A 24,323-nucleotide genomic window follows, 5' to 3' on the forward strand; every position below is an offset into this window, starting at 1 on the left:
TCGAGTAAAAGCTGACCCAAATATAAGCCAACCAGGACCCTCACCCGAGTATAAGCCGAGGGGCACTTTTTCAGTCTTAAAAAAAGGGCTGAAAAACTAGGCTTATACTCAAGTATATACAGTAATACAGATAGTAACTGACACTACTTGCACTTTCTTTGGCCCAGTTCTTTTTTGGAGCCAACCCAGGATTTTATCATAGTATATTTATCGTATGTGACCTCATTTGTTTTATGACTTGTTTTATTGCTGGGTTTTTATATTGTCTGTTGCCTGGGCTTGGCCCCATGTAAACCGCCCCGAGTCCCTTCGGGGAGATGGGGCGGGGTATAAAAATGAAATTATATTATTATTATTATAACAACCAGTGAACTTATGACAAACTTGTTGCCTGCTGGGCAAAATGGGCTTCAATGTGTCATATGGCTGCAAAAATGTTGCGCTCATATCTCACACTAAGATCTTGCCCCAACTCAAGATGTCGAGCCTTGGATCTACATTGTCAAGTAATGCAGTTTGAACTGTGTTATATAGTCAGTATAGTTCAGGCAAGGGGAAACTTGCCTTCCCGCCAGAGCGGTACCTATTGATCTACTCACATTTGCATATTTTTAAACTGCTAGGTTGGTAGAAGCTGGGGCTAACAGCAGGAGCTCATTCTGCCTCCCGGATTCAAACCTGCGACCTTTTGTTCCACAGGTTCAGTAGCGCAGCACTTTAACTCATTGCACCACCGGAGGTCCCACAGCTGGACCATGAGGATAGGATGCATAAAGAGTAATACATAAATGCACAAAATGTAACATACTTTGACCTGAGTAAATGGATACTTAATGGTTGCATTGCAAAACCAAAACATATCAGTCTTGTAGAGCAACATTTTTTCTTTCAGATGATACTATTCACAAGCATATTCAGGTAGACTCTTTTTTAACAATTGGCCTTGAACTTTGGTAGATTTTACCATTTGCACGGACAGTGCCAATTTGAAGAGATCCTTTAGGGCGGTTACAGATGCTGGATGGTTGCAAATCTGGCAGTATTATGTCCAGCATAAGCATAAGGCTTGGTCAAAATTTTAAGTCTGTATTTTAAATTTTAAATTCCACTTGGCATGGAATGATGATAATGGCTGTTTGTTCTGTCTGGATTCGGCAGGATGGTGGTGGTAGTTCCGGGTTCATAAGTTGAGTCGTATGTGCAAAATTCTGCCGAAATAGTAACGACTTACGAACAAGTCCAAAATTTTGCACAGCTCTACTAACTAGCATGACCATGTCGAGGCCAACTGGCAAATGACCTTTGAAAACTTCCTCCTGTAAAGCTGTCTTGTAAGTACCCAGAACAACTCACTGCCTGCAGATTTTATCATTTAAAAAATCGAAATTGGCATTTTTTTCCATGCCTAGAAACAGGCTTTTTCCAAGACCTTGGAGAATTGCTGTCCCTCAAAAGAGACAGTCATGATTAAAAGAGAGACTACAGAGAGCAGCCCCATATTTTCAGCTTCAAAAACTTCACACGTAACTCCTTCTGACATCCGAAATCACGTCAGTGTGGAAAAATGCCAAATTTCCAAATAGACCTACTTCTGGAGTAACACATACCAAGGTCACAATATAATGGGCATGCCCACCAGAATGAAAAAGAATGTCTAGTGTCATACCCCCGGGATGTGTGGCCAAGATTAAGAAAAAGACAAGTGAGTAATAATATGTACAAATCATTAAAAAACTCACTTATTTTAGCAATACCATTTTGCATTTTTGCAGCAGTTAATGGCGTTCTTATACAATCCGCATTCAAATCACGCTGCATATTCAGGTCATGAATAACCAGCGTGGCTTTTGCTTCATTCCAGACATCCAAGGGAGAAAGCATCCAATTAGTCCGCCACAATCAATTCTACGGGATTAACATCCCGTCTAGGCAATCCAGACAGACACACTTATTGCCACAACACAGGTTAGTTAATGCATATTAATCTACTTGGGATCTGAATGCTTTGTAGCTTTTGATTCTTTAATGTAACTGTGTATAATGGAATACACAGTCAGCACTCCCTATCCATGGATTTTGCACCGACAGATACAACTATTCATGCTAAAAATATTCCCAAATCCAAACCTTGATTTTGCCATTTTATCGATACACATAATAAAAGTGAAAATAGGTATGTATGTCTGTGGCTAAGGTGCATAGCTTCGGTGTCAACTTCCACAAAGAGCTAGAGCTCCCACTACTCAGAAGACACCAAAGGCCTTCCCTCCAATGACATTGTAGGTTATAGTGAGCGCTGTGAACATGTCCAAGAGCCCTGCCAATGTCCTCCACAAACACCATATTGTCCACCACCCAAGTCAAGGCTTTCATTCGGAGACAATTTCATTTGATGTGTTTCCTCCACCACAGACATCCCAGTGTTTCTTAGTCTCTCCGTTGGTGTGGAATTTGCATGACCGCGCCCACTGCCTCTCCCATAACCTTTCCCTATTTTTTTGTATGGCACACAGAAAACTGTGGAATTGATCAGCAACTAAATATACTGGAGAGAAGTCACCATGATTTATGGAGTTGTAGGGACTGGGATGTATAGTTCACCTGCAATCTAAGAGCACTCTGAAATCCACCAATGACGAACCTGGAACTAACTTGGCATACAGAGGCCTCATGAATAACAAAAAATACTGGGGGTCTTTGGGGAAAATTCTTCTTGATTTGGGGGAGTTGTAGTTCACCTACATCCAGAGCGCACTATGAACCCATTATTATTACGTATTATTATTACTATTATTTTTATTATTTTATTATGACACAGCAAACAAGATAGATATGCTGGATTTCGTATCAAAATCACAAGTCGAACACTTCCCAAGTGTTGTTGTTATTATTATTATTATTATTATTATTATTATTATTATTATTTTATTATGACACAGCAAACAAGATAGATATGTTGGATTTCATATCACAAAATCACAAGTCGAACACTTCCCAAGTGTTATTATTATTATTATTTTATTATGACACAGCAAACAAGATAGATATGCTGGATTTCGTATCACAAAATCACAAGTCGAACACTTCCCAAGTGTTGTTGTTGTTGTTGTTATTATTATTATTATTTTATTATGACACAGCAAACAAGATAGATATGTTGGATTTCGTATCACAAAATCACAAGTCGAACACTTCCCAAGTGTTATTATTATTTTATTATGACACAGCAAACAAGATAGATATGCTGGATTTCATATCACAAAATCACAAGTCGAACACTTCCCAAGTGTTATTATTATTATTATTATTATTATTATTATTTTATTATGACACAGCAAACAAGATAGATATGCTGGATTTCATATCACAAAATCACAAGTCGAACACTTCCCAAGTGTTGTTATTATTATTATTATTATTATTATTATTATTATTTTATTATGACACAGCAAACAAGATAGATATGTTGGATTTCATATCACAAAATCACAAGTCGAACACTTCCCAAGTGTCTAGGACTGTGTGATGTATTTTCGGATGATGCACGCAGATCCCGGCAAATGATGATGGTGATTATTATTATTATTATTGTGTTGAATACTTTCATGGCCAGAATCACTGGGTTGCTGTGAGCTTTCCAGGCTGTATGGCCATGTTCCAGAAGCATTCTCTCCTGACATTTTGCCCACGTCGATGGCAGGCATGTTCAGAGGTTGTGAGGTCTGTTGGAAATTAGGCAGGTGAAGTTTATATCCCTGTGGAAGATCTAGGGTGGGAGAAAGAACTCGTCTGTTTGAGGCAGGTGTAAATGTTGCCACTGGCCACTTTGATTTGCATTAAATAGCCTTGTAGCTTCAAAGCCTGGCTGCTTCCTGCCTGGGGGAATGCTTTGTTGTTGTTATTATTTTTAATGCTGGGAGTGGGGCAAAATAAAATATTTAAAATGTAATGTTCCAGCTGAGCAATGGTTTCGAAAAAAAGAGCGTTGTTAAGTGTACAAACAGAACAATGCTTGACAAATGTGCCCATTGTTATTTTTAGCAGCGTCAGGCCGGCTATAATTTTCATGGGTAACCTGAGCTGCTTTCCCGGAAAGAAAACCCATCTCCAATGTTCTTGCCTCCTGAACAACACAGCCACACAGCTGCCAACTACAACCCAGATTGACCCCAGATGACCACTCCCTTTTCCCAGAATATATATCCACTACTAGTACGGCCACATTTTTGGTCCTTGCGCAAAAGAGAAGAGCCGGAAGACATCGTGCAAAGTATTAAGTTTAGTGTTAAGCTGATCAAGTTTGCAGATGACACCAAATTGGGAGGCAGAGCTAATACAGTAGAGTCTCACTTATCCAACACTCGCTTATCCAACCTTCTGGATTATCCAACTCATTTTTGTAGTCAATGTTTTCAATACATCGTGATATTTTGGTGCTAAATTCGTAAATACAGTAATTACTACATAGCACTACTGCGTATTGAACTACCGTTTCTGTCAAATGATGTTTTGGTGCTTAATTTGTAAAATCATAACCTAATTTGATGTTTAATAGGCTTTCCCTTAATCTCTCATTATCCAACATATTTGCTTATCCAACGTTCTGCTGGCCCGTTTACGTTGGATAAGCAAGACTCTACTGTACTCCAAAAGACAGGATCAGAATGCTAAATGACCTTCATAGATTTAAGCAGTCATGTCACAAATCCGTCCCAGGAGCCAATTGCAGCAACTATAATTCTTTTGAAGTCCAAAATACAGTAGAGTCTCATTTATCCAACATAAACGGGCCGGCAGAACATTGGATAAGCGAATATGTTGGATAATAAGGAGGGATTAAGGAAAAGCCTATTACACATCAAATTAGGTTATGATTTTACAAACTAAGCACCAAAACATCATTTGACAGAAAAAGTAGTTCAATATGCAGTAATGCTATGTAGTAATTACTGTATTTACAAATTTAGCACCACACATATCACAATGTATTGAAAACATTAACTACAAAAATGTGTTGGATAATCCAGAATGTTGGATAAGCGAGTGTTGGATAAGTAAGACTCTACTGTAATAATAATATGATGATGATGATGATTAATAATAATAATGATAGGACAGGAGCAAGGTGAGGATAGGTTGACTTGTCCAGGAAGGTCTGCTAGATAAGCGAGTGTTGGATAAGTGAGACTCTACTGTAATAATAATATGATGATGATGATTAATAATAATAATGATAGGACAGGAGCAAGGTGAGGATAGGTTGACTTGTCCAGGAAGGTCTGCTAGATAAGCGAGTGTTGGATAAGTGAGACTCTACTGTAATAATAATATGATGATGATTATTAATAATAATAATGATAGGACAGGAGCAAGGTGAGGATAGGTTGACTGGTCCAGGAAGGTCTGCTAGATAAGCGAGTGTTGGATAAGTGAGACTCTACTGTAATAATAATATGATGATGATGATTAATAATAATAATGATAGGACAGGAGCAAGGTGAGGATAGGTTGACTTGTCCAGGAAGGTCTGCTAGATAAGCGAGTGTTGGATAAGTGAGACTCTACTGTAATAATAATATGATGATGATGATTAATAATAATAATGATAGGACAGGAGCAAGGTGAGGATAGGTTGACTTGTCCAGGAAGGTCTGCTAGATAAGCGAGTGTTGGATAAGTGAGACTCTACTGTAATAATAATATGATGATGATTATTAATAATAATAATGATAGGACAGGAGCAAGGTGAGGATAGGTTGACTGGTCCAGGAAGGTCTGCTAGATAAGCGAGTGTTGGATAAGTGAGACTCTACTGTACTTGCAGGGCCGAAGTTTGCCCATGCCTGGGCTAATGGGTATTCTACGACAGACATCAGGAGAGCTGCAAGACCAAGAACAAGCCACGAGAGTAAAGATCAAAATCCACCCAGAAGAAAAGTGTTCTTACCATACATTGAGGGAACCACGGACCGTATAGGGAAGCTGATGAAGAAACACAACCTATGAACTATCAACAGACCCACTTAAGAAATTTAACAAATGCTACGTTCAGCAAAGGATAAGAGGGATCCTCTCACCACTGTAGGAATCTACCATATACCATGCAGCTGTGGACAAGTCTACATAGGGATCACCAAATGCAGCAATGCCCAGACATGAATCAAAGAGAATGCCACTGGAACATGGCCATACAGCACGAAAACCTCATAGCAACCCATTCACATTTTAATCTGTGGTTTCTTTGGCATAATATCCAAATGTGGCAAGAACCGTCACTCTTTCTCTCGCTCTAACAAGTAGACAGCATGCTAAACAGCATTAGTTCTTCAGAAACATCCCCCATGACAGGCAAAGCGCAGAGTAGACATAGATAATACAGAACCAGACAGGCAGAAACCTCTAGCTTAATACAAGGCAGCTTCCCTTGGCTTTACACAAAGCACTAAAGGGACCTTTTCAGTTGGAACACACTGCAAAAATTGCATTGACTGCACTGTTTTCCTGATGCAAATGATGACTTTTAAACTAGTTTAAAAGAAATTAATTATACTAGAGATATACTGGAGCAACTGAATTGCTAAGAAAAAGATCTATGCTAATGCAAAAGCTGAGGTCCAAAGAAGGACCAGAGAACTCAAGAATATCTGGTGGACAAAGAAGATTAAAGAAATCCAACACCTGGGAGATATAATGATGCTCAGGAATTTTTAAAGCCACCAAGGTCATCTACAGACCAAGATATCATGGCATACACCAGGGGTCCCCAAACGAATTCAGCAATGCCATCAGCCATCAAAAAATAACAAAGCCAGCGGACCTGATGGGATCCCTGTTGAAGTCTTTAAAGAGGATAGACCTGAGCTGACATAACTCCACCAGCTCATTAAAAAAGTATAGGTGACTTCAAGGATGCCACTTAAGTAAGTGAATACTGGAGATGAAATATAAGGAGAAGAAGATAGATAACTGTTGATGTTTGATTAACGTTTGCATATTTCCATATTTTAGATTGTATGCTGATGCTTTTGTGTTAAGCTGCTTTGAGTCTCCTTTGGGAGAGATAAAGCGGAGCAAAATAAATGATAATAATATAATAATAAGCTGACACGATATGAGGATTTAAAGATCGAACTGCAAAGACTCTGGCACAAGCCAACAAAGGTGGTCCCAGTGGTGATCTGGTGCAGTGCCTAAAGACTTTGGCCAGCACTTGAAAACTATCGGCGCTGACAAAATTACCACCTGTCGGCTGCAAAAGGCCACCCTACTCGGATCTGCATGCATTATCCGCCAAGGTAAAAGGTAAAGGTTTTCCCCTGACATAAAGTTCAGCCATGACTGACTCTGGGGGTTGGTGCTCATCTCCATTTCTAAGCTGAAGAGCCGGCGTTGTCTATAGACACCTCCAAGGTCATGTGGCCATTGGCATGACTGCATGGAGCGCCGTTACCTTCCCGCCGGAGCAGTACCTATTGATCTACTCACGTTTGCATGTTTTCGAACTGCTAGGTTGGTCCGCCAATACATCACATAATCCTAGACACTTGGAAAGTGTCCGACGTGTGATCCAAAACCAGCATAGTGATCTTGTTTGCTGTGTACTAACCTTGTTGTGTATCAAAAAATAATAATAATATGATGATGATTAATAATAATAATAATGATAGGACAGGAGCAAGGCGAGGATAGGTTGACTGGTTCAGGAAGGTCTTCTAGGTATTAATGCCATGACATATAAGTGGATTTACTCACAAAATCCTCCTGATTCCAAGCGATTATACTTTCCGAGGAAACAAGTGGAGGCGAAGCTGCAGCAACCCAAGACAGTGTATATGATGCTCATTAAAAATCTATGCGCAAAATGAATACCAACGCAGACCAATTTTTTGGAGCAAGTAACACCTGCAAATACATCAAATTTGGCCCCAAGGCTTTCCGTTGAAAACAAGAATCCGAGCAAGAGGCAAACTCCTTGAAAAAGTCCAAAGTGCCAAGTTGCAAAGAGCCCTTGGGGGCAGGGAAAATCCTATTTTCTGAAGAGTTATCTCTTGCTTAGATTTCTATGAAACAACAAAGAAGTGGGTTTCTATGGAGTGAGGAAAAAGAAGGGGAAAAGAGGGAGGAAAAGGAACTTTAAGTGGCAACATACCTATACCATGTACTTCTGGAACATGCCCATACAGCCCGGAAAACACACAACAACCCAATGCACATATGCATGTCAAACATTCAATGCCATTATCAGACATACGATATATACAGACAGACAAATAGAGGCTATTTTAACATTTTTCCAGCTTCCCCCTTTATGAGGTTATGCTCGATTCCGGCCACAGGGGGAGCTGCCGCTTCATCATCCACTGTGACGCCGAGTCCTGTTGATGGTAGTACTTCCTCATATTCTTCATACGCTGTTGGCAGTTTTATGGTGTCATAAATTAAGTTAAATTAGCCTCCCCGCATTAAACGGTACCTAGAATTTTCTACTTGCAAACACATATGCTTTCAAGCTGCTTAGGTCAACAGCAAACTAGGTGATTAACGGTCGGGATAGATATTAAATCTGTGTTATTATTTATTATTAATGTATTGACAAAAGAACTGACTCTACGATATGTTAGTGGATAGATATTATTAAATCCATATTATATTGACAGAAGAACTGACTCTAAGATATGTCAGTGGATAGATATTAAATTATTATTATTATTATTAACATATTGACAAAATAACTTTTAGATATGTAAATGGATAGATATTATTAAATCCGTATTATTATTATATTAATATATTGACAAAAGAACCATCTCTAAGATATGTAAATGGATAGATATTATTAAATCCATATTATTATTATATTAATATACTGACAAAAATTGACTCTAAGATATGTAAGTGGATAGATATTATTATATCTGTATTATTATTATATTAATATATTGACAAAAGAACCGACTCTAAGATATGTAAGTGGATAGATAATAAATAATAAATAATATGGATTTAATATGTATCCACTTACATATCTTAGAGCAAGTTCTTTTATCAGTATATTAACAACAACAATAATAATATGGGTTTAATAATATCTATCCACTTATATATCTTAGAGTCAGCTCTTTTGTCAATATATTATTAATAAATAATAAATAATATGGATTTAATATTAATATATTGACAAAAGAACTGACTCTAAGATATGTAAGTGGATAGATATTATTAAATCTGTAATAATAATAATAATAATAATAATAATAATAATAATAATAATACTATATTGACACACACATCACACATACATCACACAGTCCTAGACACTTGGGAAGTGTTCGACTTGTGATTTTGTGATATGAAATTCAGCATGTCTATCTTGTTTGCTGTGTCATACAATAAAATAATAATAATAATATATTGACAAAAGAACTTACTCTAAGATATGTAAGTAGGTAGATATTATTAAATCTGTAATAATAATAATAATAATAATAATAATAATAATACTATATTGACACACACATCACACAGTCCTAGACACTTGGGAAATGTTCGACTTGTGATTTTGTGATATGAAATTCAGCATGTCTATCTTGTTTGCTGTGTCATACAATAAAATAGTAATAATAATATATTGACAAAAGAACTGACTCTAAGATATGTAAGTGGATAGATATTATTAAATCTGTAATAATAATAATAATAATAATAATAATAATAATAATAATAATAATAATAATAATAATAATAATACTATATTGACACACACATCACACATACATCACACAGTCCTAGACACTTGGGAAATGTTCGACTTGTGATTTTGTGATATGAAATTCAGCATGTCTATCTTGTTTGCTGTGTCATACAATAAAATAATAATAATAATATATTGACAAAAGAACTTACTCTAAGATATGTAAGTAGGTAGATATTATTAAATCCCACTTACATTATTATCCATATTAAATCCATATTGTGTTGTCAAGGCTCCATAAAAGCTTTCGACCACCCAATAAAAATAATAATTGTATTCCTTACCCGCCTCTTGTCTTATAATTTTCTCTGTCAAAGAGTGCTGGTGTCTCATCAACTAGACGACTCACGATTCCGTGATTGTATTTAAAGCGGTGCCAAACTGCATTAATTCCAGGGTGCGGACACCCACCCTTTGAGTGACAGCCTTCAGAGAATGCGATGAAGCCATAGTTCTGGTGCATTATAATGTCATAATATTTGATCCACACTGAATTCTAGTTTGTAGCTCAGGTATGGGCAAAACTTGGGCCCTCCAGGTGTTTTGGACTTCAACTCCCACAATTCCTAACAGCCTACCGGCTGTTAGGAATTGTGGGAGTTGAAGTCCAAAACACCTGGAGGGCCCAAGTTTTGCCTATACCTGCTAAGAAGTCAATTCTTAAGGCTCACCTGTGATGCTTGGTCCTCTCCTTCAAGGCCGCACCATGTCGCTTTGTCTTTTTCTCCCAAAGGGAAACTGAGGCCAGGCTCTTCTTCTCCTTCTTTCTCCCAAGAAAGAAGGAGGGATGCTTAAATAAAAATATGGCAGTGTAGACTCAAATAATCCAGTTCAAAACAGATAATGTGCACTATCTGATTTGATACTCTGGATTATATGGCAGGGTAGGAAATCCCTTAAACATACAGTCTAAAAAGAGCTAAAACACAAGAAAACGGGGATGGCACCAGGAAAGAGGATTCCAGCAAACCCAGAAAATGCTGGGCTTCTCCAGCATTTCTCTCCCTCAAGGCCAAAGAAGTGACAGTTGGATTTGAGGGAGGAATAGACCGTTTTCCTTATTTTTATTATTGGGGAAAAAACAAACACACCTTGAAAATTGTGTTGAAGCACGATAAAAATATTTTCAAAAATATTAACATTTCCTATTGGCAGGCTATGGCCTCTAAACACAACAACGAAACACCTGTTTTACTTGTAGGAGCAAGAGTCCAAATGAACCCATGTTAATACTCTGCAAGAATTTGGCATTGCGTCAGTTCTGGCACCAAACAGAAAGCTCAAATCAAAGGGAAACACGAGGAAACATCTTATCTTCAGAAAATGAATCCCACTGAATTGGGTTTTTTTTTAATTTCTGGAAGGAATAAATGGGCTTGTTACTCCATTGGCGTCTTACTAGAATAGCTACATTGTAGTTTAAGATATGAGTAACTTGATTGATATGTTGCTCACTTGTATTTCTGTTTTTATCTTGTTTTGGAAACAATGCCATGTGAAGGATATGTTAAAAAGTGGTATATATGATGGAATATACTAATTTATTTATTATTTATTATTTATTAGTGACATTTATATCCCGCCCTTCTCACCCGAAGGACTATTATATTATATGACTATATTGCAATATTATTACTGTTATGATTGAGCCTCGTGGCTCTGTTTCTGACAGGCGTGGGCGTAAGACTCCTCGAGAGTCGGATACTCTCGAGGAGCGAGAGAGAAAAAGACTGCGAGACATATTTGCAGCACCCTCTGACGAAGAGTCTTTCGAAGGGTTCACGGAGAGAATGGAGGAAGGGCTGGTTAGCTCAGAGGAGGATGAGATGGATTGGACTCGGGTAAGGGAGGAATTGGGGGCCACTGGCCATGATGGGGCAGAAGATGAATGGGGACCTTCAGGATTAGACCCATGGCGTAGCTGGAGGGATGGGACGGGATCCACAGCTGGAGATGCTGTTGGGCGTAGTCAGAGGTGTTCCAGCTCTGACGAGGAAAGTGATGAGGAAACGCCCGGGTTAAGGAGGGCAGCTGACAGTGATGAAGATTTGTAACTGGCATAAAATGGGGCTTGGGAGCAATTGCAAATTGCGTCGGGCAAGGTAATCTGGGCAAACGCTTGGGATTCGTGTGTGTGTGTGGGACGCTTCCCTGAAGACTTGTGTACTTTCCTGTGCTGAGACGTAAGTTGATTGGAATCCAGGGTCAGACGGCGGGAGGGATTGTGTGGGCATTTGTTTGTGCAAACCTGTGCTTACTCTTATTAGCTTGACCTTCCGTCATCTTCCTGACGGACGCCATCTCCTGCTTTGAGAACTCGGACTGAACTGACCACGGCTTGTCTTCCCCCCTTCTTGGACTTGGAAAAACTACAAACGTCTGCTTCTGGCTTTGATCTACGGAACGGAACTGGTCTACTCTACTGCTAAAATCCCTGGCTGCGTCTGCTCGTGTTGGAGATCCTGTCTGCTGTGTGTGTGTGTGGGAGCGACGCAAGTTACTCTAAACTCAGTGTTGGCAGCAGAGAGGAATCTGCTGCCAATTAGTTGCATTCCTTGTATCTTTTGTTCCTTGCCTTTCGTTTTGTTTATACCCAGGCTGAAGAAAGCAGTTTGTTTTTACCCGGATTAAACTCCGGTTTAATCCGGTTTATCTTTTGAACATTTACTTTTGTCCCTTTTTGCTCCTAAAGGCAAAAATTGCCTGGCCCTTGTGTTTTTACGGGCATTTTTGAGTTCTGTAATCTAATAAACTCTGTTACTTTGAATCTTGTGGCGTTCTGTCCTTGACAGATTGCCCGACGCAATAAAAAAGGTTTATTGCAGCAATAAACCCGTCAGGAAGACGATGGATGAGTTAAGGGTCAAATTAGATCAATTGCAAACGGCCTTTACCGTTAGCCAAACCGCTCATGCCGTGAAAGGACATGTTTTGACTCCTGAACGCTTTGACGGAACCAGGTGCAAGTTGCCAACCTTTTTGGCACAAGTGGAGCTTTATTTTTCTCAGCTCAGTGCTCACGCGTATCCTACAGACACTAGCAAAGTGGCCTTTATTTTGAGTTTGTTGACCGGTCCCGCAGGACAATGGGCCACTAATTTAATTTTGGGCAATGACCCAGTCAAGGACAATTTGAATGATTTCAGAAAGTTGTTAATTGATACTTTTGGGGATCCTCTCCGCACGGAGAACGCTGGGTGGGCTCTGTATCGGTTGAAACAGGGAAAGGGGACTGTTTTGGATTACTTAAATAAGTTTAACCTGTATCGCCACCAGCTGGATTGGGGGGAAAATGCATTCATGCTTTTATTTACTGCCGGGCTAAGTGATATGCTCCAGGATGAATTAGCACGCTTGGAGCCGGCTGAAAGCTGGGACGCCTTAGTAGCTAAGGTGCTGCGTTTAGACGCAAGGTTCGAGGCTCGTAAACATTCAAAAGCAATGTGTGCGCCACCCATGCATGTAACCAGGGCACCTGTGGTGATGGGGGAAGAGCCCATGGAGCTTGGGGTCTTTAAAAAGCTGTCTACAGAAGAAAAGAGCCGTAGGAGGCAGCTGGGCTTGTGTTTGTACTGTGGGAATGCTGGGCATTTTGCCAAAAGTTGTAATGTGAAACCTTCCCAGTTTTCGGGAAAAGGCCAGCCCTAGTGCGACGTGAGTCCAACGCACTAGGGCTCCTCAAGCAGTCAACTGAGGGGAGGAAGCATGTTTTCGTACCCATTACATTATCTGTTGGGGGAAGGGAACTTGTTTCTACTTTGGCACTGCTGGACTCAGGAGCCACGGTCTCTTATGTAGATATTGAGTTTGCTAAGAAGCATGGCATTCCTAAGGTGCGCAAGGCATGCGACGTGTGGGTGGAAGGAGCAGATGGGAGACTGCTGGAGACTGGGGTGGTTAACCAGGAAACCTCGGCAGTAACGTGGGAGGTGCAGGGAGTAACGGGAACGTTTGTGTGGGATATTACGAGCTTGCCTAGATATGATGTGATCCTGGGGATGGATTGGCTAGCTGTAGTAAACCCACAAGTAGATTGGGCAACACGTAAAGTGATTTTAAAGAGGCAGGATTGTTGCACTCTAAATGTTACTCATTCTGATATGGAGGGAGTGCCTGCTGAGTATGGGGAGTTCTCTGATGTATTTTGTAAAAAAGAAGCGGACAAATTACCACCGCACAGGCCATATGATTGCGCCATCAAGTTGGCAGAAGGTGCGAAACTGCCAGCAGGGAGGCTGTATGCCTTGACTGTACCGGAAAGGCAAGCTTTGCGGGAGTTTCTAGATGAAAATTTAGCCAAGGGGTTTATTCGCCCATCTAGTTCTCCAACTGCGGCACCAGTATTCTTTGTAGCCAAAAAGACTGGGGAACTTAGGCTGGTCTGCGACTATCGGATCCTAAACAAATACACCATTCGGGATAGGTACCCGCTCCCTTTAATCTCGGAACTGTTATCAAGGGTGCAAGGGGCTAAGGTCTTTACCAAGCTTGACCTGCGGGGGGCCTATAACTTAATCCGTATACGGGAAGGGGATGAATGGAAGACGGCATTTAACACGTGTTTCGGATGCCACGAGTTCCGAGTCATGCCTTTTGGGCTTTGTAATGCTCCTGCGGTCTTCCAGAGGTTCATGAACGATGTGTTCAGGGACCTAATTGACCAATTTTTAGTGATTTATTTGGATGATATCTTGATTTTTTCTAAGGACGAGAAAGAACATCGTCAACATGTCAAGCAGGTTCTGCACCGACTGCGGGCTAATGGGCTTTTCGCCAAGGCTTCCAAGTGCGTCTTTCATGTGCCTGAAGTGGAGTTCCTAGGTCATGTAGTGTCAGGTAGGGAACTTAAAATGGACCCACATAAGGTTGACGCCGTCAACTCATGGCAGGAGCTGAAGACTAAGAAGGATGTACAAAGGTTCTTAGGTTTCGCTAATTACTACCGGGAGTTTATTCCGAATTTTGCAAAGCTCACGGTACCTTTGACGCAGCTTCTGCGCAAGAAACAGCCATTTGTGTGGGGGCGGGAAGCTCACGAGGCATTTCTACAACTTAAGTCTAGTTTTCAATCGGACAACATACTAACCCATCCTGATGTTGACAAACCGTTTGTGGTAGAAGCGGACGCTTCTAGCTACGCGTTGGGGGCTGTATTGTCTCAGAAGGATTCCTCAGGGACCTTGCGTCCCTGTGGATTTTACTCGCGGCAACTAACACCCTTCGAGCAGAACTATACCATATGGGAGAAGGAGTTGTTGGCGATTAAGGTGGCGTTTGAGGTGTGGCGGCACTGGCTTGAAGGGGCACGGCACCAGATCGTGGTCAGGTCTGATCATAAGAACTTAGAGCACTTGCAAACAGCAAAGAAGTTAAACCAGCGTCAAATCCGCTGGGCTTTGTTTTTCTCCAGGTTTAACTTCAAGGTGCAGTTCGTGGAGGGGAAGGCAAACTTGCGAGCCGATGCTTTATCCCGCAAGCCAGAATTTAAGACCAATGAGCAGGTAGTATGTCAGACCATCTTGCCTACTGCCTCGCTGTGTGTTGTAGATAATGAGCTCGGGTTACATGACCAGATCCTTGAGGCTCAGAAAGATGATGTGTGGACTCAGGAGCAACTGATGTTGCTCTCAGCAGGTAACCGTACCATACTGCCGCATCTCCAAGATCAAGACGGGGTATTGGTGCGTAGGGGGCAGGTTTACGTACCAGTGGGGGCCCTCAGGTTGGAGGTGATTAGAGCCCACCATGACGAACCCATGGCTGGGCACTTTGGCAGGTTCAAGACCGTACAGCTTATCACCAGGAGCTACTGGTGGCCAAAGATGCGGCAAGACATTCTGCGCTTTTGTGACAGCTGCGCCGTTTGCCAGCAAAGTAAGACGCCTGTTGGGCGCCCTAGAGGGTTGTTGTCGTCTTTACCTGTTCCGGAGAGGCCATGGCAAATCATTTCCATGGATTTCATTTCAGATTTGCCTAAGTCTGGGGGTTATACTTGTATTTGGGTGGTGGTGGATTTATTTAGTAAACTGGCTCATTTTATTCCTTGTTCAACCATTCCGGCGGCCCCTACGTTGGCCTTACTATTTACAAAGCACATCTATCGCTTGCACGGAGCACCCGAGGTGATTATTTCCGATAGGGCTCCGCAATTTGTGTCACGCTTTTGGAAACACTTCCATGAGTGCTTGGGGACTAAGTTAAACGTGTCGTCCGCCTTCCATCCGCAAACGGATGGACAGTCGGAACGGGTTAATGGGCTCTTAGAGCAGTATTTGCGTTGTTTTTGTTTAGATCAACCCACGGCTTGGGTGAAGTGGTTACCGGTGGCGGAATTTGCTTACAACAATGCGGTGCACACGTCTAGTCAGCATACGCCGTTTGAGCTTACTTATGGCTTTCACCCACGGGGAGGTGTGGCGCCGTCGACCAATGTGGTCTCTTCGGACCCTGTGTACCGCTCTACGGAAATGGCTGCATTGCATGATGTTGCCCGTCGCTTACTGTTGGAAGCTAAGGCAACGCAGAAGACTCAGGCTGACCGCCACAGGCAGGCAGGGGAGGAGTTGGAAGAAGGGGATTTGGTGTGGTTATCTTCCAAACATATTAAACAGGCTGGGGGAAAGTTTGCGCCTCGGTATTTGGGTCCCTTTCCTATCGTTAAAAAGATTTCTTCTGTTGCGTTTCGTTTGCGTTTACCGTCTAGTTTAAAGGTCCATCCAGTCTTTCATCGTTCGCTGTTGAAACTTGATACCTCTAGTCGTCGTGGTGCTATAGCGGAGGGTATCACTGCCACTTCTCCGCCATCGGGGGAGGAGGCCTTTGTGAGAGGGGATAGTGTTATGATTGAGCCTCGTGGCTCTGTTTCTGACAGGCGTGGGCGTAAGACTCCTCGAGAGTCGGATACTCTCGAGGAGCGAGAGAGAAAAAGACTGCGAGACATATTTGCAGCACCCTCTGACGAAGAGTCTTTCGAAGGGTTCACGGAGAGAATGGAGGAAGGGCTGGTTAGCTCAGAGGAGGATGAGATGGATTGGACTCGGGTAAGGGAGGAATTGGGGGCCACTGGCCATGATGGGGCAGAAGATGAATGGGGACCTTCAGGATTAGACCCATGGCGTAGCTGGAGGGATGGGACGGGATCCACAGCTGGAGATGCTGTTGGGCGTAGTCAGAGGTGTTCCAGCTCTGACGAGGAAAGTGATGAGGAAACGCCCGGGTTAAGGAGGGCAGCTGACAGTGATGAAGATTTGTAACTGGCATAAAATGGGGCTTGGGAGCAATTGCAAATTGCGTCGGGCAAGGTAATCTGGGCAAACGCTTGGGATTCGTGTGTGTGTGTGGGACGCTTCCCTGAAGACTTGTGTACTTTCCTGTGCTGAGACGTAAGTTGATTGGAATCCAGGGTCAGACGGCGGGAGGGATTGTGTGGGCATTTGTTTGTGCAAACCTGTGCTTACTCTTATTAGCTTGACCTTCCGTCGTCTTCCTGACGGACGCCATCTCCTGCTTTGAGAACTCGGACTGAACTGACCACGGCTTGTCTTCCCCCCTTCTTGGACTTGGAAAAACTACAAACGTCTGCTTCTGGCTTTGATCTACGGAACGGAACTGGTCTACTCTACTGCTAAAATCCCTGGCTGCGTCTGCTCGTGTTGGAGATCCTGTCTGCTGTGTGTGTGTGTGGGAGCGACGCAAGTTACTCTAAACTCAGTGTTGGCAGCAGAGAGGAATCTGCTGCCAATTAGTTGCATTCCTTGTATCTTTTGTTCCTTGCCTTTCGTTTTGTTTATACCCAGGCTGAAGAAAGCAGTTTGTTTTTACCCGGATTAAACTCCGGTTTAATCCGGTTTATCTTTTGAACATTTACTTTTGTCCCTTTTTGCTCCTAAAGGCAAAAATTGCCTGGCCCTTGTGTTTTTACGGGCATTTTTGAGTTCTGTAATCTAATAAACTCTGTTACTTTGAATCTTGTGGCGTTCTGTCCTTGACAATTACAGTAGAGTCTCACTTATCCAAGCTAAACGGGCCAGCAGAAGCTTGGATAGGTGAATATCTTGGATAATAAGGAGGGATTAAGGAAAAGCCTATTAAACATCAAATTAGGTTATGAATTTACAAATGAAGCACCAAAACATCATGTTATACAACAAATTCGACAGAAAAAGTAGTTCAATACGCAGGAATGTTATGTTGTAATTACTGTATTTCCGAATTTAGCACCAAAATATCACGATGTATTGAAAACATTGACTACAAAAATGCATTGGATAATTCAGAGGCTTGGATAAGCGAGGCTTGGATAAGTGAGACTCTGCTGTGTATATGATGGAATATACTAATTGGAACTGTAACTGTGTACATTTCAATTGAACTGTTTTTTACTGTTGTTTTATGATGTTGTTTTTTATTACCGTATATACACAAGTATAAGCCAACCCAAATATAAGCCAAGGCACCTAATTTTACCACAAAAAACTGGGAAACATTGACTAAGCTGAGGGTGGTAAATTTCAGAAATAAAAACAGATACCAATAAAATTACATTAATTGAGGCATCAGTAAGTTAATAATAATAATAAGGAGGGATTAAGGAAAAGCCTATTAAACATCAAATTAGGTTATGATTTTACAAATGAAGCACCAAAACATCATGTTAGACAACAAATTCGACAGAAAAAGTAGTTCAATACGCAGGAAGGCTGTTAGGAATTGTGGGAGTTGAAGTCCAAAACACCTGGAGGGCCCAAGTTTTGCCCATACCTGCTAAGAAGTCAATTCTTAAGGCTCACCTGCGATGCTTGGTCCTCTCCTTCAAGGCCGCACCATGTCGCTTTGTCTTTTTCTCCCAAAGGGAAACTGAGGCCAGGCTCTTCTTCTCCTTCTTTCTCCCAAGAAAGAAGGAGGGATGCTTAAATAAAAATATGACAGTGTAGACTCAAATAATCCAGTTCAAAACAGATAATGTGCACTATCTGATTTGATAATCTGGATTATATGGCAGGGTAGGAAATCCCTTAAACATACAGTCTAAAAAGAGCTAAAACACAAGAAAACGGGGATGGCACCAGGAAAGAGGATTACGGCAAACCCAGAAAATGCTGGGCTTCTCCAGCATTTCTCTCCCTCAAGGCCAAAGAAGTGGCAGTTGGATTTGAGGGAGGAATAGACCGTTTTCCTTATTTTTATTATTGGGGAAAAAACAAACACACCTTGAAAATTGTGTTGAAGCACGATAAAAATATTTTCAAAAATATTAACATTTCCTATTGGCAGGCTATGGCCTCTAAACACAACAACGAAACACCTGTTTTACTTGTAGGAGCAAGAGTCCAAATGAACCCATGTTAATACTCTGCAAGAATTTGGCATTGCGTCAGTTCTGGCACCAAACAGAAAGCTCAAATCAAAGGGAAACACGAGGAAACATCTTATCTTCAGAAAATGAATCCCACTGAATTGGGTTTTTTTTAATTTCTGGAAGGAATAAATGGGCTTGTTACTCCATTGGCGTCTTACTAGAATAGCTACATTGTAGTTTAAGATATGAGTAACTTGATTGATATGTTGCTCACTTGTATTTCTGTTTTTATCTTGTTTTGGAAACAATGCCATGTGAAGGATATGTTAAAAAGTGGTATATATGATGGAATATACTAATTTATTTATTATTTATTATTTATTAGTGACATTTATATCCCGCCCTTCTCACCCGAAGGACTATTATATTATATGACTATATTGCAATATTATTACAGTAGAGTCTCACTTATCCAAGCTAAACGGGCCAGCAGAAGCTTGGATAGGTGAATATCTTGGATAATAAGGAGGGATTAAGGAAAAGCCTATTAAACATCAAATTAGGTTATGATTTTACAAATGAAGCACCAAAACATCATGTTATACAACAAATTCGACAGAAAAAGTAGTTCAATACGCAGGAATGTTATGTTGTAATTACTGTATTTCCGAATTTAGCACCAAAATATCACGATGTATTGAAAACATTGACTACAAAAATGCATTGGATAATTCAGAGGCTTGGATAAGCGAGGCTTGGATAAGTGAGACTCTGCTGTGTATATGATGGAATATACTAATTGGAACTGTAACTGTGTACATTTCAATTGAACTGTTTTTTACTGTTGTTTTATGATGTTGTTTTTTATTACCGTATATACACAAGTATAAGCCAACCCAAATATAAGCCAAGGCACCTAATTTTACCACAAAAAAACTGGGAAACATTGACTAAGCTGAGGGTGGTAAATTTCAGAAATAAAAACAGATACCAATAAAATTACATTAATTGAGGCATCAGTAAGTTAATAATAATAATAAGGAGGGATTAAGGAAAAGCCTATTAAACATCAAATTAGGTTATGATTTTACAAATGAAGCACCAAAACATCATGTTAGACAACAAATTCGACAGAAAAAGTAGTTCAATACGCAGGAAGGCTGTTAGGAATTGTGGGAGTTGAAGTCCAAAACACCTGGAGGGCCCAAGTTTTGCCCATACCTGCTAAGAAGTCAATTCTTAAGGCTCACCTGCGATGCTTGGTCCTCTCCTTCAAGGCCGCACCATGTCGCTTTGTCTTTTTCTCCCAAAGGGAAACTGAGGCCAGGCTCTTCTTCTCCTTCTTTCTCCCAAGAAAGAAGGAGGGATGCTCAAGCCAGGCGGCTCAGAGAGACCCAGAGCCCACTTCCAGCCCTTTTTCCTCTTCCTTTTCCTCCTCCTTCCCTTTCTTCTCCCGGTTTGTTTTTTCCCCGCAGCCGCCCCGCCTCTGTTTCCAAAGACCGCCCCTTTAAGACGCGGCTCTCAATTGGGCTGAGGATTATTATAGGCTTTCAGAGTCCGAAGGGAACCCCAAAGGGCATCTAGTCTGACCCTTGTTTCAAAGCCTCCAAGGAAGGAGCTTCCACTACACTCCCGCTGCTAAATAAATAGCAATAGCTAACAATCAAGACATTGAATTTCCTTTCCTGCCATTGGAAAGCCATATATGTCTCCATTGAGACCCAGGACAGCAGCAAAAAAAAGCCTTACAAAATGTATCAGAAGTATCAGAAGCTGAAGAATCAGTCTAAATAGCCATGTTCTAGATATAAATACAATAAGTATTTGCATATGTATGTATTACTAACATATTTATAAACCGACTCTTAGATATGTAAGTGGATAGATATTATTAAATCCGTATTATTATTAATAATAATATATTGACCAAAGAACTGACTCTTAAGATATGTAAATGGATAGATATTATTAAATCCGTATTATTATTATTATTATTATTAATGATATATTGACCAAAGAACTGACTCTAAGATATGTAAGTGGATAGATATTATTGAATCCGTATTATTATTAATAATAATATATTGACAAAAGAACTGACTCTAAGATATGTAAGTGGATAGATATTATTGAATCCGTATTATTATTAATAATAATATATTGACAAAAGAACTGACTCTAAGATATGTAAGTGGATAGATACGTATTATTAAATTAATAATATATTGACAAAAGAACTGACTTTAAGATATGTAAGTGGATAGATATTACTGAATCCGTATTATTATTATTATATTAATATATTGACAAAAGAACTGACTCTAAGATATGTAAGTGGATAGATGTTATTGAATCCGTATTATTATTAATAATAATATATTGACAAAAGAACTGACTCATAAGATATGTAAGTGGATAGATAGTATTAAATCTATATTATTATTAATAATAATAATATATTGACAAAAGAACTCACTCTAAGATATGTAAGTGGATAGATATGTGTTATTAAATCCGTATTATTATTATTAATAATATATTGACAAAAGAACTGACTCATAAGATATGTAAGTGGATAGATATTATTAAATCCGTATTATTATTAATAATAGTATACAGTAGAGTCTCACTTATCCAAGCTAAACAGGCCGGCAAAAGCTTGGATAATTAAATATCTTGGATAATAAGGAGGGATTAAGCCTATTAAACATCAAATTAGTTTATGATTTTACAAATTAAGCACCAAAACATCATGTTATACAACAAATTTGACAGAAAAAGTAGTTCAATACGCAGTAATGTTATGTTGTAATTACTGTATTTACGAATTTAGCACCAAAATATCATGATATATTGAAAACATTGACTACAAAAATGTGTTGGATAATCCAGAACGTTGGATAAGTGAGTGTTGGATAAGTGAGACTGTATTAGTAATATTACATTTAATATATAATATATAATTAATATTATTATATTGTATTATTGGTATAACATTGTATTCCATTATAATATTATTATCAATATTATATGCATTGTATATAAGGTAAAAGTAAAGGTTTCCCCTGACGTTAAGTCCAGTCGTGACCGATTCTGGGGGTTGGTGCTCATCTCCATTTCTAAGCCAAAGAGCCGGCATTGTCCATAGACACCTCCAAGGTCATGTGGCCGGCATGACTGCATGGAGCTCCATTACCTTCCCGCCAGAGTGGTACCTATTGATCTACTCACATTTGCATGTTTTCGAACTGATAGGCTGGCAGAAGCTGGGGCTAACAGCGGGTGCTCACTTTGCTCCCCGGATTCAAACCTGCAACCTTTCAGTCCGCAAGTTCAGCAGCTCAGTGGTTTAACCCAATGCGCCATCGGGGGTTAACCGGAGGGGAGGAACCTTAGATTTGAGTAAATATAGTTGGTAGCTATTATCTATTCAATTGAAGAAAATCAAAGTGTTCTTTCAGGAAACAATGCAGTACTGTTTACTTTCAGGTGCTCATGTGTTTATTTTCACAATGTTCTTCCTTAAACTTCCAGTGTTTAAAAATGCAAAGGGAGGGAGTTTACTTTCGCAGTTTGTTTTGGTCTTGAAAATCATGGTGAATAATATTGGATATAATCAGATGACTTCTGCTGGATCTACACTGCCATATACCGTATATACTCGAGTATAAGCCGACCCGAATATAAGCCGAGGCACCTAATTTTACCACAAAAAAACCTGGGAAAACATTGACTCCAGTATAAGCCGAGGGTGGTAAATTTCAGAAATAAAAATAGATACCAATAAAATTACATTAACTGAGGCATCAGTAGGTTAAATGTTTTTGAATATTTACATAAAGCTCAAATTTAGGATAAGACTGTCCGACTCTGATCAAATCATTATTCTTATCTTCTTCAATGTAAATGTACTTATGTATCCTTTTAATAATAATAGAGTAAAATAATACATGTCACAATAATAATAAAAATACAGGAAAATAATACATGTAATAATAAATAGAGTAAAATAATAAATGCAATAAAAATAATAATAAGATCAGAGTGAAATAATAACTGTATTATTAATAATGATAAAAATAGAGTAAAATAAATGTAATAGTAGCAACAATAATAGAGAAAAATAATAAATGTAATAATACCAATAATAATAGAGAAAAATAATAAATGCAATAAAAATAATAATAAGATCAGAGTGAAATAATAAATGTATTATTATTAATAATATAAATAGAGTAAAATAAATGTAATAGTAGCAACAATAATAGAGAAAAATAATAAATGTAATAATACCAATAATAATAGAGAAAAATAATGAATGTACCATATATTCTCGAGTATAAGCTGATCCAAATATAAGCCAACTAGGACTCTAACCCAAGTACAGTAGAGTCTCACTTATCCAACACTCGCTTATCCAACATTCTGGATTATCCAACACATTTTTGTAGTCAATGTTTTCAATACATCGTGATATTTTGGTGCTAAATTCGTAAATACAGTAATTACTACATAGCATTACTGCGTATTGAACTACTTTTTCTGTCAAATTTGTTGTCTAACATAATGTTTTGGTGCTTAATTTGTCAAATCATAACCTAATTTGATGTTTAATAGGCTTTTCCTTAATCTCTCCTTATTATCCAACATATTCGCTTATCCAACGTTCTGCCGGCCCATTTACGTTGGATAAGCGAGACTCTACTGTATAAGCCAAGGGGGACTTTTTCAGTCTTAAAAAAGGGCTGAAAAACTAGGCTTATACTCGAGTATATACAGTAATACAGATTTTCAGAGCAGATAATCCACACTATCTGCTTTAAACTGGATTATATGAGTCTACACTGCTATATAATCCAGTTCAAAGCAGATAATCTGGATTTTATTTGGCAGCATAGAAGGGACGCAAAAGCAATTTCTATGCTTTTAACATAGCCTTCACTTGGCATTGTTTCCAAAACAAGACAAACACACAAATACAAGTGAGCAACATATCAAACAAGTTACTAATATCTTAAAACTACAATGTAGCTATTCTAGTAAGACGCCAATGGAGTAGCAAGCCCATTTATTCCTTCCACAAGTTAAAAAAAACAATCAAGTTGGATACATTTTCTGAAGATAAGATGTTTCCTCGTGTTTCCCTTTGATTTGAGCTTTCTGTTTGGTGCCAGAACTGACGCAATGCCAAATTCTTGCAGAGTATTAACATGGGTTCATTTGGACTCTTGCTCCTACAAGTAAAACAGGTGTTTCGTTGTTGTGTTTAGAGGC

At 39.5% G+C, this 24,323-nt stretch overlaps 1 protein-coding gene across 4 annotated transcripts in view; it reads right to left on the minus strand.

Moving 5' to 3' along the window:
- slc7a6 (solute carrier family 7 member 6) overlaps positions 1–20,546 on the minus strand; it is a 39,438-nt gene extending 18,892 nt beyond the window's left edge. For 2 of the 4 annotated variants that reach the window (XR_010000586.1, XM_062961821.1), the window contains exons 1-3: positions 20,300–20,546; positions 18,541–18,659; positions 10,423–10,541 (exon numbers count right to left, since the gene is read on the minus strand). The gene's annotated coding sequence lies outside the window, so the exon portion shown is untranslated. Of the gene's footprint in view, positions 1–10,035; positions 10,134–10,422; positions 10,542–18,540; positions 18,660–20,299 lie in introns of those variants that run through there. The other 2 variants (XM_062961822.1, XM_062961823.1) reach the window with 2 other exon arrangements.
- Between the last annotated feature and the right edge of the window lie 3,777 nt (positions 20,547–24,323).

Source organism: Anolis carolinensis, unplaced genomic scaffold, assembly GCF_035594765.1.
Source record: "Anolis carolinensis isolate JA03-04 unplaced genomic scaffold, rAnoCar3.1.pri scaffold_9, whole genome shotgun sequence".
Taxonomy (NCBI): Eukaryota; Metazoa; Chordata; class Lepidosauria; order Squamata; family Dactyloidae; genus Anolis; species Anolis carolinensis.